The 15142-nt window shown below is 37.7% G+C and overlaps 2 non-coding genes across 2 annotated transcripts; one reads left to right on the top strand and one right to left on the bottom strand.

Annotated features, from left to right (window-relative positions):
* Positions 1-14637: 14637 nt before the first annotated feature.
* On the top strand, positions 14638-14709 carry Trnaa-ugc (transfer RNA alanine (anticodon UGC)). The gene has a single exon. It is a non-coding gene; the product is annotated as a tRNA-Ala (tRNA).
* A 142-nt stretch (positions 14710-14851) lies between these two features.
* Trnaq-uug (transfer RNA glutamine (anticodon UUG)) lies at positions 14852-14923 on the bottom strand. The gene has a single exon. It is a non-coding gene; the product is annotated as a tRNA-Gln (tRNA).
* Between the last annotated feature and the right edge of the window lie 219 nt (positions 14924-15142).

Below are 15142 nucleotides of genomic sequence, written 5' to 3' on the forward strand. Positions count from 1 at the left end.
AGATATATTAAAACTCAAAATAAATACAAAAATTTTTATGATAAAATAATGATAATAGTGTACTAGTTAGTTGTGAGTAATTTGTAAGTTAATCACTTTTCAATTGTTTATGATTTAATACTTGTGAATTATGATAACTTACAAATAAAAACATATTTAAAAAAAAAGCCCACAAAAGAGGCACATAAAGCCCAAAAAAGAGGCAAAGAAAAGAGGCCCAAAGCCTATGATGATAATAGGCCTATGATGATAAAGCTAAAACTGAATAGCGCAAATTCTGAGGTTTCCTTAAAAAAAAAAAACAGTAAGAATTATGAGAACAAATAAAATCTATATTTAAAAAAAGCCCAATAAAAGAGGCAAGAGGGCCCATAAAAGAGGCAAAGAAAAGAGGCCTAAGGCTAAAGGATTCCTATGATGATAAAGCTAAAATTGAATAGCGCAAATTCTGAGGTTTCCTATTTAAAAAAAAAAACAGTAAGTGAATGAGGCTAATGTTTAACATGATATAAAAATGTTTTGCAATCAATATCTAAATATATTAATGAACAAACTCTCACAAACGTCGACCATGTTGAACAGTCTTGACGCCTTGCAGTTTCGGAGAGCCAATAAAATTGTTTGTTTTGTGTCTGTCTCGATGATGCATGCAGTCAGGGGAGGTAACTGAAATGTGAATTAGAATCGAAAATATTGAATATGATACTCACTAGTTTAAAATTACCTTCATACTAGCTCTCCTGGACTACCTTGCTATTCTCTTATGCCTATAACATTATTTGTTTTTACAAATCTTATTTTAACTCAGTCTGTCTCTCTCTGTCTGTCTGATAAACATTTCTGCCATACCCATTCTCGGATAAAGTTGAATATTTATAAAATTAAGCAAGTTCAAAATTTTGATTGTTGCTATTCAATTACCTATTGTTGACATTCTCACCACATATATTTTAAAAACCTTAAATTTCAAAAATATTCATTATATGCTATTAGAAAAAAATAACGCCAGATATAAATCAATTTAAAACGTTAAAATATTGCAACAAGCTAAATGTAACTATTTGCATTGCCATGTTTGCAATCATTGTACTATAAAATGTATCTTTTTAATTTGTACGCTTACTAATAAAATATGCATCTTTTTGTTAATAAAAAAAATAAAATAAAATTAAAAAAAAAAAGCCCAAAAAAGAGGCAATGCCCAAAAAAGAGGCAAAGAAAAGAGGCAAAAGCCCAAGGATTCCTAGGATGTAAACAGCTCGACAACTGAAGTCAAAAGCTAAAAAACTGAGGTATCCTAAAAAAAAAAATAGTGTCAAATGACGTCTTACTTTCAAGGGAAGTTGATAACCGTCTGGCCAGGGCCACCAGCGTCCTTCAGGCGAGAGTTAGGACGGAACAACTCGCTCCGCCTGCCTACAAAAATCAATGTCTACCAGGCGGTGGTTCTCTCAACCCTTCTATATGGCTCTGAGACATGGACACTATACAGAAAACAACCAAGACTTCTTGAGCGTTTTCACCAAAGATGCTTGCGCTCCATCATGGACATACGGTGGCAAGACAGCACTACAAACAGCGATGTCATTGCGAACGCCGGTATGCACTGTATAGAGGGACCTCCTATGGTCCGACATTTATGCTGGGCAGTGCACGTATCCCGTATGGGAGACGAACGTATGCCAAAGGCTGTCTTTTTTGGTGAGCTAAAAGGTGGCCGACGTAACAGAGGCGCCCCACAGAAACCCTTCAAAGACCAGCTTAGATGTCAACTTTGCTTACCTGACATAGAAGAGAGCACCTGGTTGCATGCGGCCTCAGAACGAGACAGCTTGAGGTCACTCACGAAGGCCGCACATACACATTTCAGACCAAAAGAAAATCCGCTGCCGATGATAAATGCAGACGGCGAAAAGAAAATCTAAATCGACCACCTGCCTTATTATTATTGGTAAGTAGTTATTTTGTTTGAAATCGAAATTGTTTAAAATTCTACATTATTGAGATATATAGATGTACATTTTGAGTTTTTCCCCTTTAAAAAAAGCTTTGTTTTGATTTTTAAATATTTTTTTTTATATCTTGCTTGTTTACATTTCGATTTGTTAGGTTTGTATAAAAATTTTCTTAGTACTTTTCAATCTTGTTTTTTTTTCATTGTACTTTTCCTGTTTTTTGTTTCCCCCTCCCCCCCCCCTTTCCCTTCCATTTCTTATACAGTCAGGTGGATCTAGGACCCAGATACCAAGCAATTCCATGCATGTTTTGAGATTCAGAAATGCATTCTCCTGGCGTCTAAAACACACTATTTCTAATAGTAACGAGCGCGCAGTTAAAACATTAAGTTAAATTAAGAGCTTGTACAGTCCAACACTGAAGTGTGACAGATAATCGAGGCATGTCAGAATTGAGTTGATCCTGTAGGTGACTCGCGTGTTCAGCAAGACGTCTTTTCACTGGCCTGATTGGTTGGCACATATCTACACAGACAGATGGTACGTCACTCGGGAAGAACTTGATCGTTCTGGCGTTAGATGGGTTAAGTCTAGACGTAGGAAGACTATAAGGCATATGATGTATAGGTCATCTGTTTCTGTGGCACATGGTTAACTAGGGTGTCGTGTGGTCAGCACAACGACTAACCGCATTTACTTTTCCCAGGTCAGGTACTCATTATAGCTGGGTCGACTCAGAGGTGCCCAAAGATGCCGATATAAAAAAAACCCAGCCTTCATCGGGATTCGAACCCATGATCCCCGGTTCGGAAGCTCAAGCTTTACCACTCAGCCAGCGGTCTGTACAGTTTGATAGATCTTATTTTGGAAATGAAATCACTTGATTTGATAAATTATTTTGTGTTAAAACATTTTGTAAGTACTTTGTTTTTTCATTGATCATTACTGAACTATGGATTTGTAACTACCATCTAAATCAGTGGTTCCCAAACTTTTTGTCTCGTAGACCCTTTGCCATGTTTTCTGGGTTTCGGTAGACCCCCTGCTCAACTTGCAAATTTTTGCAAATTCATCAACATTTTTTAAACAAATATCTAACTGTAATGAGTTGAAGAGCGAAAAGGTAATTTAAAACTACACAACTTAGGATATTATGTTTCACGTACGAATTTGTTGTTCTATGAAGTAGTCTTTCCAACATTAAATATTAATTAATTAATTAACATGCCTTAAGTATCATTGTAAAAGGTTTCGCAAAGAGCAGTTGTTCGTGTATTTCTTGATCTTTCACGTTTGGCTCAAATATTGAATCTGCGGAACTGTTTTCATTAACAGGAAAGAGGCGAAGGCGAGTAACTGGAGCCTAACCCAGGTCTCGTGGGTCAATCTTAAGGAAATATAAGGAGACAGTGACTATTAGCGCCATGTATTCCTGGGCCGTCCCCTCTTCCTCTTTCCTTATGGGTTCCAGGTTAGGGCTTGCCTTGTTATGCTTGATGCAGGCTTGCGTAGGGTGTGAACTATCCATCTCCAGCGTCTCTGAAGGATATCTACTTCAACGGGCTGCTGCTTTGTTCTTTGCCACAGTTCCTCATTCGAGATTTTGTCTGGCCAGCGGATTATAAGAATCTTCCTCAGACAGGTATTGATGAATACCTGGATTGTTTTCATGGTGGTGATGGTGGTTCTCCAGGTCTCTGCTCCATAAAGTTGTATTGGCTTAACTATTGGTTTAACAATAGCGTTAAAGAGCCTAATCTTAGTGGTGGTGCTTATTTCCCTAGATCCCCAGGTGTTCTTCAGCTGATGGAAGGCTGCTCGAGTTTTACCATGGCACCGCGATATGGAAGCAGATGCCAAGCAGATGGGCAAGACATGGGAATAGTTGAAGATATTCGCCAAGAACCGAGATGCCTGGAGAAAGCTGGTTGGTGGCCTATGCTCAGAAAGGACCACATGCATAGATGAGATGAGATAAAATGGTGATAATTAGACAGTTTGTAGCACACAGCGCTACACCTTGTCAGACCAAACTGTATTTCTATCTTTTGCAAAGATTTACATAAGAAGCTTTTAATTTTATAACTCATGCCACCAAAGCGACCTTAAACTGTATAGTCGCTTAAAGAAATTCTTTCAATAATAACAGATGTAGGTTTGTGTAAAACGACTGGTAGAATCAATGTTTGACCTTTGCTGTTTTCCGTATTTTGCTATAAGTAAAGAAATCTTGTAAGACTCTCACAAACCATCATCTTCTCTATATGATGTCGAACAGAGAATTTGTGGGTCTATTCTGAACTTTGAGTGTTCAAAAGTTTTTCAAATCTTAATTTTTGTCAGGGTGACATTGTCTCAGATGCAGATCCATATCGTCATAAAAAGGTCCCTTAGGCAAATGTGTGCTTGACAAGGAAGGAATCCCAATTTTAAATAATTAAATAATTACTGTCTACATTTCTTTTTTTTTTCTTTCTAAATATTAGTTACATGTAGACAAAATTAAGCTATTTAAATAAGTATTGAAATTGAATACAACAATTTTTTGTTTGAATAGCAGGATAAATATTGAAAGGATTAACTCGGGTATAAATCATATATTAGTGTAGGAAATATTAACATGAATGGAATGTGAAAATTAAGTAACGACCTGCTTGGATGAAATCTATTGTCGTAGACCCCCGTGGACATCTCATAGACCCCCAATTTATTTTTTCACTTTCGTAGACCCCTTGGAGGTCTTCGTAGACCCCTGGGGGTCTATATAGACCACTTTGGGAATCACTGATCTAAATACAAGAATTTGTTTGTCCTCAAGGGGACATATCCTATGATCTGAGAAGCAGTTAAACTAAGGGAAACAATCAATGATAAAAGCATTTAAAATAACCTAACCAGAAACTTTCAAATATTTAAAGATTTACTGCTGGGGCGATGGACAACTGTACAGAAAATACATTCACCCTAACATACATATAGACAACCCTGCCGGAACAAGTAAAACCAAAGGCCTGGTGTCTCAATCATCCTAGAGTTAAATTTATCATTTTTCATGCTACTTTTAGCAAAACTTTTATTAATAAATAGACAAGGGAAACAATCCATGATAATAGTAAACGACTTTATATAGAGCAACGTCCTAAGCATTAATACATCGAACACAGCGACAAAACAAAAAGCCCATTAAAAGGACAATTTAGGGGAGACAATTGAAGTCTAGTATATAAACAGCATCGTGTGATTACACACAATGACATCGCATATGAAAGAAAGAGAGAGATAAAGATTAGGTGAGTGAAAGCGTGAGTGTATATCACGGTGAATTTGTCTTCATGATGGTACTTTTCAGAACATGAGGATTATCAGATATATGAACAGTCTTTAATACAAGTGTGGGGTATGATGTCGGTCTCATTTTAAAGTCAGTTATGTTGAATCACCAAAACTACTATCAAGATCTGGTCTGTGAAGAAGTGACACTGTTCTTATAAGAGACATGGAATAAATTACTAATTCCAAAAAATCATAGTCCCGCTAGAGTCAAAAATACAAAAGGATGTTCAGAGCTTATTAACTTTACAGGATGTTCAGAGCTTATAAACTTAACAGGATGTTCAGAGCTTATAAACTTAAAAGGATGTTCAGAGCTTATAAACTTTACAGGATGTTCAGAGCTTATAAACTTATAAACTAACAGGATGTTCAGAGCTTATAAACTTAACAGGATGTTCAGAGCTAATAAACGTAACAGGATGTTCAGAGCTTATAAACTTAACAGGATGATCAGAGCTTATTAACGTAACAGGATGTTCAGAGCTTATTAACTTAACAAGACGTTCAGAGCTTATTAACTTAACAAGACGTTCAGAGTTTATTAACTTAACAGGATGTTCAGAGCTTATTAACCTAACAGGATGTTCAGAGGTTATTAACTTAACAGGATGTTCAGAGGTTATTAACTTAACAGGATGTTCAGAGCTTATTAACTTGTCAGGATGTTCAGAGCTTATTGACTTAACAAGACGTTCAGAGCTTATTAACTTGTCAGGATGTTCAGAGCTTATTAACTTAACAGAATGTTCAGAGCTTATTAACTTAACAGGATGTTCAGAGCTTATTAAATTAACAAGACGTTCAGAGCTTATTAGCTTAACAGGACGTTCAGAGCTTATTAGCTCAACAGGATGTTCAGAGCTTATTAGCTTAACAGGACGTTCAGAGCTTATTAACTGAACAGGATGTTCAGAACTTATTAATCCGTTCCTCTTGCTGAAGGTGCTACAACTGTCCCTTGGTAGATGTAAACGCTTTTTCAAAAGAAGAGTTTAACAATCTTGTGGAGAATCGAGTTACAGGTTTGATATAAACAGTGGTGAAAATAGGAAAACATGAAGATGGCAGTCTAAAATTTTTGTCACCTAAATGACCTGCAAAAGATTTCCAGACGACATACTGGTTGTTAATACCCGGCCGTTGGTCTGTAGCTCCAAGCAGCTAGTACAACTCAACCGATGTATTCTATTCCTAACGTAGACGTTTCAATGAACGGCTCTTGTTTCAAACGAAAACTGAATATAACTTTTATGAACACTACACAGGGCCTGATCTAAGTAGGTGAGGGCTCCGAAGCAGGATTTTTTTAAGGTAATTCAAAAGCTTTAATCAAGTTCCATTTATGAAAAACACTAAAATCTAAAAGCATGCCATATTTTAATAGAAATGAATAGAGTATTTGTAAAGTTCATCTCATTTTCTTTTTACAACAAAAAAATATTTAACATTTAATTTAAAATTTAATTTATGTTAATATGCATATGCTCGTTTTAAAAAGTGCATATTTGTGAGTTTGTGGAGGGTATGGCCCTTGGTAGACGCACTGTCGTAAATCTGGAGCTGTATTGATAAGTGGACACTTCTTCATTACCAGGTCGTTCTCAGCAGACGTAAGATTTCAAGTGCGGGTGAAAAAAATATGTTAAAAAAAAAAAAAGAACTTTAAAAGTTTATGAATTGTCGAAATTCGGATACAATTTCTATCTCTTTTGTGAAGGCCCCATTCTTGTGGAGTAGCCTGTAGCCCCACCTGTCCCCATCTAAATCCAGAACTGACACAACACACAGATTCAACTTCAAAGTGGATGTATGCAGTGACAGAACAATTTCAACAAGCTCTGACATTAAAGATTGAAGTCTTTTCTGTGCACACGGCACTTCTCTCCCTTCTTGAACTTCCACAGTAGTCTCCCTTTATTAGACGTGGGAAAACTCTGCTCATAAAATTACACTGTCTGTCTGTCTGCCTGTCTGTCTGTTTGCCTGTCTGTCTCTTACTCTCATTGATACACATTTCTACTCATGTCTTGTATATTGATTGATATTTTCGAAAAAGGCGTATCCTAAGGGAGATAATAAAAATAATTTGTAGACTAGTAGTCCCCTTACGGCTGATACGTTTCATATCATTATTTTATGACTTATAAAAAAATAATATTTTATTTTAAATAGTTATTGAAAAGAAAAAAAGGCTTCAGGAGTTGGTCGATAATATTATAATTTTTAAAATTTTGTGCAAGAATATACTAATTAAAAAATTAGTATTTTTTAATTCCATGAAAATTTTCTGAAATACAAACAACTGAGAATTCCATTAGCATCCCCATCTTTCCTCAATCACAAGGTGACGAAGGCTTAGCCGATACAGAAAAATTGAAAACACTATTCTGAGAGGAAGAAAATTGGTCAGAATTGATTTTATTTCTAGTATCCACTTTAAGAAATGGATGTGGGAGGAAAAGGGTAATTCAAGGGACATCACCGCGTCGGATTAAGCAAGTTAATATACTATTGATTATCTCCCTTACACTGTTATTTTACAACTAGCACATTTCTAACTGGTTCCCTAAAATTCATTTCTATCTCAAAATGTTGCGAGTCTACAGCTCGATGTAAGCATAAGTGTTGGGGTGTTTACTGTGTGATTTTTTTTTTTTTACAAAAGGTTAAAGAAAAATTGAAGATCTATCATAGTCGATGATGTCATATCCATATTTGTAAATTATTACCAGTGCCGTTTATAATACACCATTATAATTAAACAAAATTCTTCTTATCTAATCCTCCTTTATTGAACATGTGAATATAATTAACAAATACTAGTAAATAATAAAAATACGGTTATACAAATATGCATTCACCAGTTCCACAACACTATACAAATGGATAAGATAGTCTCGATTGTTTATGCATGGGATAAGCTATACACAATCAGAAATAATTATATATGTTGATATGCAAATAATCCAAACAGTTAGATACATACAATTTGTATCTTATAAAACTGCAACAAATCAAAATTCATCTTGTGTACGATGTGAAAATAAAAGATTCTTGTTTTTGTATAAAACCTTCAGTCCGGATGTTATACGCTTCTCAGAGGGCCTCATCACATTCGCTTCCTGTTGGTATCCCTCTGTGTTATTGGGGCGCTCTTAGAATAAAACATTAAACACAGTCATCTCCCCCTAGTTTTGTAGCTCACTTTCAAGATCTGGTTGACACTAAAAGCACTACAATACACTCACACTTGTGGTTGTTATTTTAAAGAAAAGAATGCTATAAAAAATGTGAAGGAGTTCTAGGAAAACTTTTAGAAAAAAACAAACAAACTCAAGCAAACAAAAGCTGCCAAACACACTAAACAATGCCAAGGACGACATACTGAAAGATCAAAGTTGCCAACTAAAACAACAACAACTGGTGCTACAGGCGAAAGAGCGCAGAGAAATTAGATTTTAAAAGCTAAAAAATATTTGTACACAAAATTAAAGCAAAGCTTTTAAAATGCATACCAACTCAACATTTCCTGTTTCCACTGTCTCATGTTGTCCCTACACGTCGTTATGAAACACAATGTTTCGCTACTATTAGAGATGTGTACACGTTAAATCAAACAATGTCAAGGACGCTTAATTGAATTTCAATGTTGCCAACTAAATTTTTAACAATCCTGCTTCAAACGGAAGAGCTTTAAAAATGCAATTCTACGGTGCCCAAAACAAAAATAAAAAACATGAAAAACATAAATCATTAACACTTTCTTTCTTCTGTACACCGGATACACCAAATAGATGAAAGTCAATAATCAGTAAATAAACACATTTTATGTATAAATATTTATTTCTTCAAAATGTCTTCCTCGTAGGACAACAAGAGACAAGCGTGTCAGAGTGAAACACAGTCGTACTGAAGGTAGCTGTTGTTTTTTTTTCTTTTCCCGCCCTGAACACGGATGGAGTCATCCTCCCAGAATCCATCAGTTCGAGAGACTCATTTCCTATTCCGGCCTCTAGCGAGCGCGTCTTGGCTGAAGTTAGATAAATGGCAGAACGATTTTTGGCAAGGTTTAGGCAAGATTTAGGCAAGATTTGAGTGGACGACAGTGGCCTCGGTCAATGCGGATGTGGACTAATGAGAAAATTGTTGCCAACTAATTAAAAACAGGGGGGGGGGGGCGTTGGGGTAAAAGGAAGAGAGAGAGAGGGTGGGGAACACGAGAGATTGAGTTGTTGATTAATGAAAGAAAGGAGATTAAAAAAAAAGAAAGAGAAACCCAGCGGAAAAGACAAGAAGAGAAAGAGAGAGAGAAGGAGAGAAAGAAGAAGAGAGAGAAGGAGAGAGAGAAGGAGAGAGAGAAAGAAAGAGAGAGAAGGAGAGAGAGGAGAGAGAGAGAGAGAGAAGGAGAGAGAGAGAAGGAGAGAGAGAAGGAGAGAGAGAAGGAGAGAGAGAAGCAGAGAGATAGGAGAGAGAGAGAAGGAGAGAGAGAGAGAAGGAGAGAGAGAGAGAAAAAGAGAGAAGGAGAGAGAGAAGGAGAGAGAGAGAAGGAGAAGAGAGAGAAGGAGAGAGAGAAGCAGAGAGATAGGAAGGAGAGAGAGAGAGAAGGAGAGAGAGAAGGAGAGAGAGACAAGGAGAGAGAGAGAGACAAGGAGAGAGAGAAGGAGAGAGAGAGAAGGAGAGAGAGACAAAGAGAGAGAAAAGGAGAGAGAGAATGAGAGAGAAGTAGAGAGAGAGAGAAGGAGAGAGAGAATGAGAGAGAAGAAGAGAATGAGAGAGAAGTAGAGAGAGAGAGAAGGAGAGAGAGAAGGAGAGAGAGACAAGGAGAGAGAGACAAGGAGAGAGAGAGACAAGGAGAGAGAGAAGGAGAGAGAGAGAAGGAGAGAGAGACAAAGAGAGAGAAGCAGAGAGAGAGAATGAGAGAGAAGAAGAGAATGAGAGAGAATGAGAGAAAAGTAGAGAGAGAGAGAAGGAGAGAGAGAAGGAGAGAGAGCAGGAGAGAGAGAAGGAGAGAGAGAAGGAGAGAGAGAGGGAGAGAGAAGGAGAGAGAAGGAGAGAGAAGGAGAGAGAGAGAAGGAGAGAGAGAGAAGGAGAGAGAAAAGGAGAGAGAACCGGAGAGAAAGAGAGAGAGAAGGAGAGAGAGAAGGAGAGAGGGAGAATGAGAGAGAGAGAGAAGGAGAGAGAGAAGGAGAGAGGGGGAGAGAACGAGAGAGAGAAGGAGAGAGAGAAGGAGAGAGAGAGAAGGGGAGAGGGAGAGAAAAGGAGAGAGAGAAGGAGAGAGAGAGAGAGTTGAATGGAAGTATGTTCATTTACTACTTGAAATGTTGTTGTAGAGTGAAGAGGGTCATTGACTTATAGCACCCAACTGCTGGTAGACAACTAGACCGCTTGAAATGACTTGAATAACTTCTTTGTCAGCAAATTTCACATTCATTCAGATATAGACAAAATCCACTTGATATGAAATAAAATAACAATACTAGTCTTTAGTGAGAATAACAATTGGTAATTGGAACACAATCTAGCTGACTATAATAACACTCTCCTCACGTTCTGGAGTCGTCTGTCCTAAGACCGCTGATGACAACTCCACCAATCTTGCATCATTCCCAACCAATCGCTAACATCTCCCTACCGTCACCATAGAGACAAATACACACACACACACAAACACTCATACCAAATGTCTACACTATAAAGAGTCCAACAAAGTAATAATATCACGTTACTAATGAATTGAAATAGGAAAGAAAATACACGGTGCCGGATCTAAACTTGAACAGGTCCAAAACTATTCAAAGTATGAGCCCTATTTGGGGGGGGGGGGAGTAATTTAACAAGTGTAGATATTATATGTCAGCGCTAAATATTTTTCGGTAGTCCTAAGCTAAAACTTGTGTTGCTTCTAGTTAAATCCGGCCATGGATAAGACTAAGACTGCTTTATTGATCCTTACGGAAATTTGTTGTGATTACAAGGACTCGTTTCTCATATAAAGACAACACAACAGAAAAATACACATAAATACAACAGACAACATAAAGAGTTCATTCAGCGACTACACACAGGTATCTTGGTGCATTTCATGTTCCCTGATCAATGAGTGGTGGTGATAGAGTCTGACCGAGTGAGGTACGAACGAGTTTTTGTACCGCTCCGTTCTTGTTTTGATTGACAGCAGTCGCCCACTTCGCGACGACCTAGCGTAGTTCTGATGGAGCGGGTGGCCGTTGTCTTCCAAGATTTTTTCGATTTTTCTTAGGCACGTTTGTTCAAAAAGTTCCTTTAAATGTGGTAATGTTGTGAGTGTAATTTTTGATGCTTTTTTAATGATGTTTTCTATTGTAGATGTTACGATAAATACTTCTTTAATCAGCCATCTTGGCTCTGCGTATAGTGCCCCCTATGAATGGGCATAACTCTTCCTACTATACACAACATACCTAAAGGGAGGTTAAAATACAATATTATGTGAGTTACTGAAAGGGGCGTAACATTCCATCAACACTAGAGCTTACTTATTAAAATGTATGTAGCTTACTTATTAAAATGTATTTTTATCTTATTTTAAAAAATTACAATACCTCCTATTAGCTTGGAAAGTCTTAATATGTAGACACTTTGGACGGATATTTCAAAAGGGCTCTAACATTTTCTCTAGAGACTATCTTTTTTTCTTCAAGATTTTCGGTTTTCATTTCTAAACGACATACAACACAAAACAAACGGACATCTTACTCAGAGCCGTGGAAAATAAGATTCGCAATAAAGAAAAAGAAAATAATATATAACCAAAATTTTTTTACAAAATTTAAAAATAGTAGCAAGGTTCCACCGAGATTTGAACTCGGATCGCTGGATTCAAAGTCCATGGAACCTAATGATCATAAGAATATGTTCAGAATTATCCTATGCGGAGCTGCACTACTAAGGAGTACATCTAGATATTATAATCACGTTTTGTTTTTTTGTTTGTTTGTTTTTTTGGTTTGTTTGTTCGTGTATTACCAACAGTCTTTCTTTACGGTGTCTTGAGACTTTCAGTATTTGTAGAGACTATTTGTGAGCGCAGTGGACTTCAATATGAATACAAAAGGCGGGGTGGGGAGTGGCGGAGTTCTTAGTTCTTAGGTCCTCCCGCGCCGTTCGGCGCATTGGGCGGCAAGCTGTCTCCATAAAGATCTGTCACTGGCAATGTCTGAAGCCTCCTCCCACCTGGTGTCCACTGTTCTGAGGTCCTCCATGAAGGTGTGTCGCCAGGTAATACGAGGACGTCCCTGTTTGCGCTTTCCTCGTTTTGGCTTCCATGTTATCGCAAGTCTTGGTGTGCGTAATTCATTTTGACGTAGAACATGTCCCGCAAACCTCATGCGACGCTCAGTCACAACCTCACTAAGTGTTCTACTCCCAGTTCGGCATAGGATTTCCTTGTTTGAGATCCGGTCTGTGTAACTAACTCCCAAAATCCGTCTCAGCCATCTCTGTTGAGCCACATTTAGTCTTTTCTCAATTTTGACAGATGACTTCCACGTCTCACATGCATATGTAGCAGTTGGAATGACGATTGTGTTGAGAAGGTGTATTTTTGTCTCGAGTCCAATGGCTTGGCTAGTCCAAATAGGCTGCAGCCTTTGGAAAATGCTCCCTGCCTTTCCTATTCGGCGCGCTACATCATGGTAAGCATCTCCATCATTTGTTATGATGCTGCCAAGGTACGTGAACTTGTCCAGCTCTTCAAGCTTTGACTCGCCAAGTCTGACGGGGACACCCTTTGCCTTATATCCCACTCGCATAATTTTAGTCTTATCCAAGTTTATGCGGAGGCCAATTTTGGGTGCCTCTCTGTTTAGGCTCTCCGTCATTTCTTGAATGCATTTATTTGTAGCCCCGAGTAGTGCAACATCATCAGCAAAGTCCAAGTCCGTCAATCGGAGTTGTTCATGCCATGGAATACCAAAGGCAGTCTGGTTCATTGCTCTCCTCATTATGTAGTCGATGGCTTGGAGGAAAAGGAAGGAAGATAAGATGCACCCCTGTCTCACACCAGTCTCGATTGTAAAAAACTCTGTGGTTCCCTCTTCTGTTTTAATGCAGCAACTAGACTGACTGTAAAGGTGTCGTAGGATCTGGACGAATTTTTCTGGGATACCGTATTCTCTAACTATTTTCCAAAGTGATTCTCGGTGGACACTATCAAACGCTTTTTTGAAGTCCACGAAACTGATCGTTAGCCGTTGTTGGTACTCAAGACTTTGTTCTATGATATTTCGTAAAACGAAAATCTGCTCTGTACATGATCTGCCTCTTCGGAAACCTGCTTGTTCTTCTCTGAGCCTTTTATCTACAGACTGTTGAAGCCGTCTCAACAAAACAGTGCAGAAAACTTTGCCTGGGACAGAGAGGAGAGTAATGCCCCTTCAGTTGTTGCAGTCTGCCAAGTTGCCCTTTTTTGGAAGCTTTATAATTACTCCCTTTTGCCAGTCCTCTGGGACTTTTGAAGTTCGCCAACAGAGATTTAAGAGATCAGTCATTCTGTTAACAATGCACTGTCCCCCATATTTTAGCATTTCTGCTGATATCATGTCTAGTCCTGGTGCTTTGTTATTCTTTAGCACTGCAATGGCCATGGTAACATCCTCAGCAGTTATTGGGTCTGTCTTGACCTTGAGTGGCGGAGAGTATCCTAAAATAATTCTTAGATTTCTTGATTATATGTAGACATGTATCGTGTATAGAGTAGAAGGTTGGTTGCTGACGTAATAGAAAAGTTAAAGTGCTATGGACAACATAGTTGTAAACTAGATAAACCTTATAGTGTATTTCACAACAACAAAAAGGCCATGATTAGATATGCCCAACCTGTGACCGCAGCTGTAAATCAAGGATTGGCTTCTTTAGTCACACAAGAAGTTACAAAGGGAAAAGATCGTCTCTCGAGACGTCAAATGCCAATTTTGCAATTTTTAGATTCATAAAAACAAAATCAATCTATTTTAATGTACACAAGATGACTAAAATCAATAGACTGAATTATTTCGATCTAAGATTTTAAAATCTTGTTTAAATGGAAACTAACAGGAAATGGCTTTATTTCACGAATTTGCGTGAATATATAGTTCTGCCTACATACCAATCTCTATATATATAGGTCTGTGAGTTGATCAATCGCGGATAAGAATTTGTTTCCGTTTTCCAGTCTAGAGATAATATATATATATAGGTCGGTGATTCGAACATTGTAGATTCCAGATATAGATTTTATAATACACTAAAAACAGAATCAAACAAAAATTTCACACGCTTAAATACCAGTCAATTGTTATTAAAATTTAATGCGATAAAGTTCGTATGTGGGGATGTAGCTCAGTGGTAGAGCGTCCGCTTTGCATGTGAAAGGCCCCGGGTTCGATCCCCGGCATCTCCATCCTCTTTTTCTATGAAAGAGGGAATTGAGTTACATTTTTTTTTACTTTTTAATCAAAAGACGAAGAAGGATATGGTTGTCTTTTTTGTAATGAGATTACCTTTTTTTTTTAAAAAAGGGGCGAAAACTTAAAAAATTATTAAGGTTCCACCGAGATTTGAACTCGGATCGCTGGATTCAAAGTCCAGAGTGCTAACCATTACACCATGGAACCGTTGACAATTTTGAAATGTAATAGTTAAGCTTATTTTCTTGTATTTACATCATAACGTTAATAACTTTGAAGTGTCTTGTTGACCAGATTCTCAGGCTATACATGAAATCAATCCGAGACAGCGACAGGTAGGACAATAAGAGAACTGTAGACATTCAGTCTTGTACATGGTGTACATTCAGTGATTCCCAAAGTGGTCTATATAGACCCCCAGGGGTC

The sequence above is a fragment of the Biomphalaria glabrata genome, chromosome 11, assembly GCF_947242115.1.
Source record: "Biomphalaria glabrata chromosome 11, xgBioGlab47.1, whole genome shotgun sequence".
NCBI classification, from domain to species: Eukaryota; Metazoa; Mollusca; class Gastropoda; family Planorbidae; genus Biomphalaria; species Biomphalaria glabrata.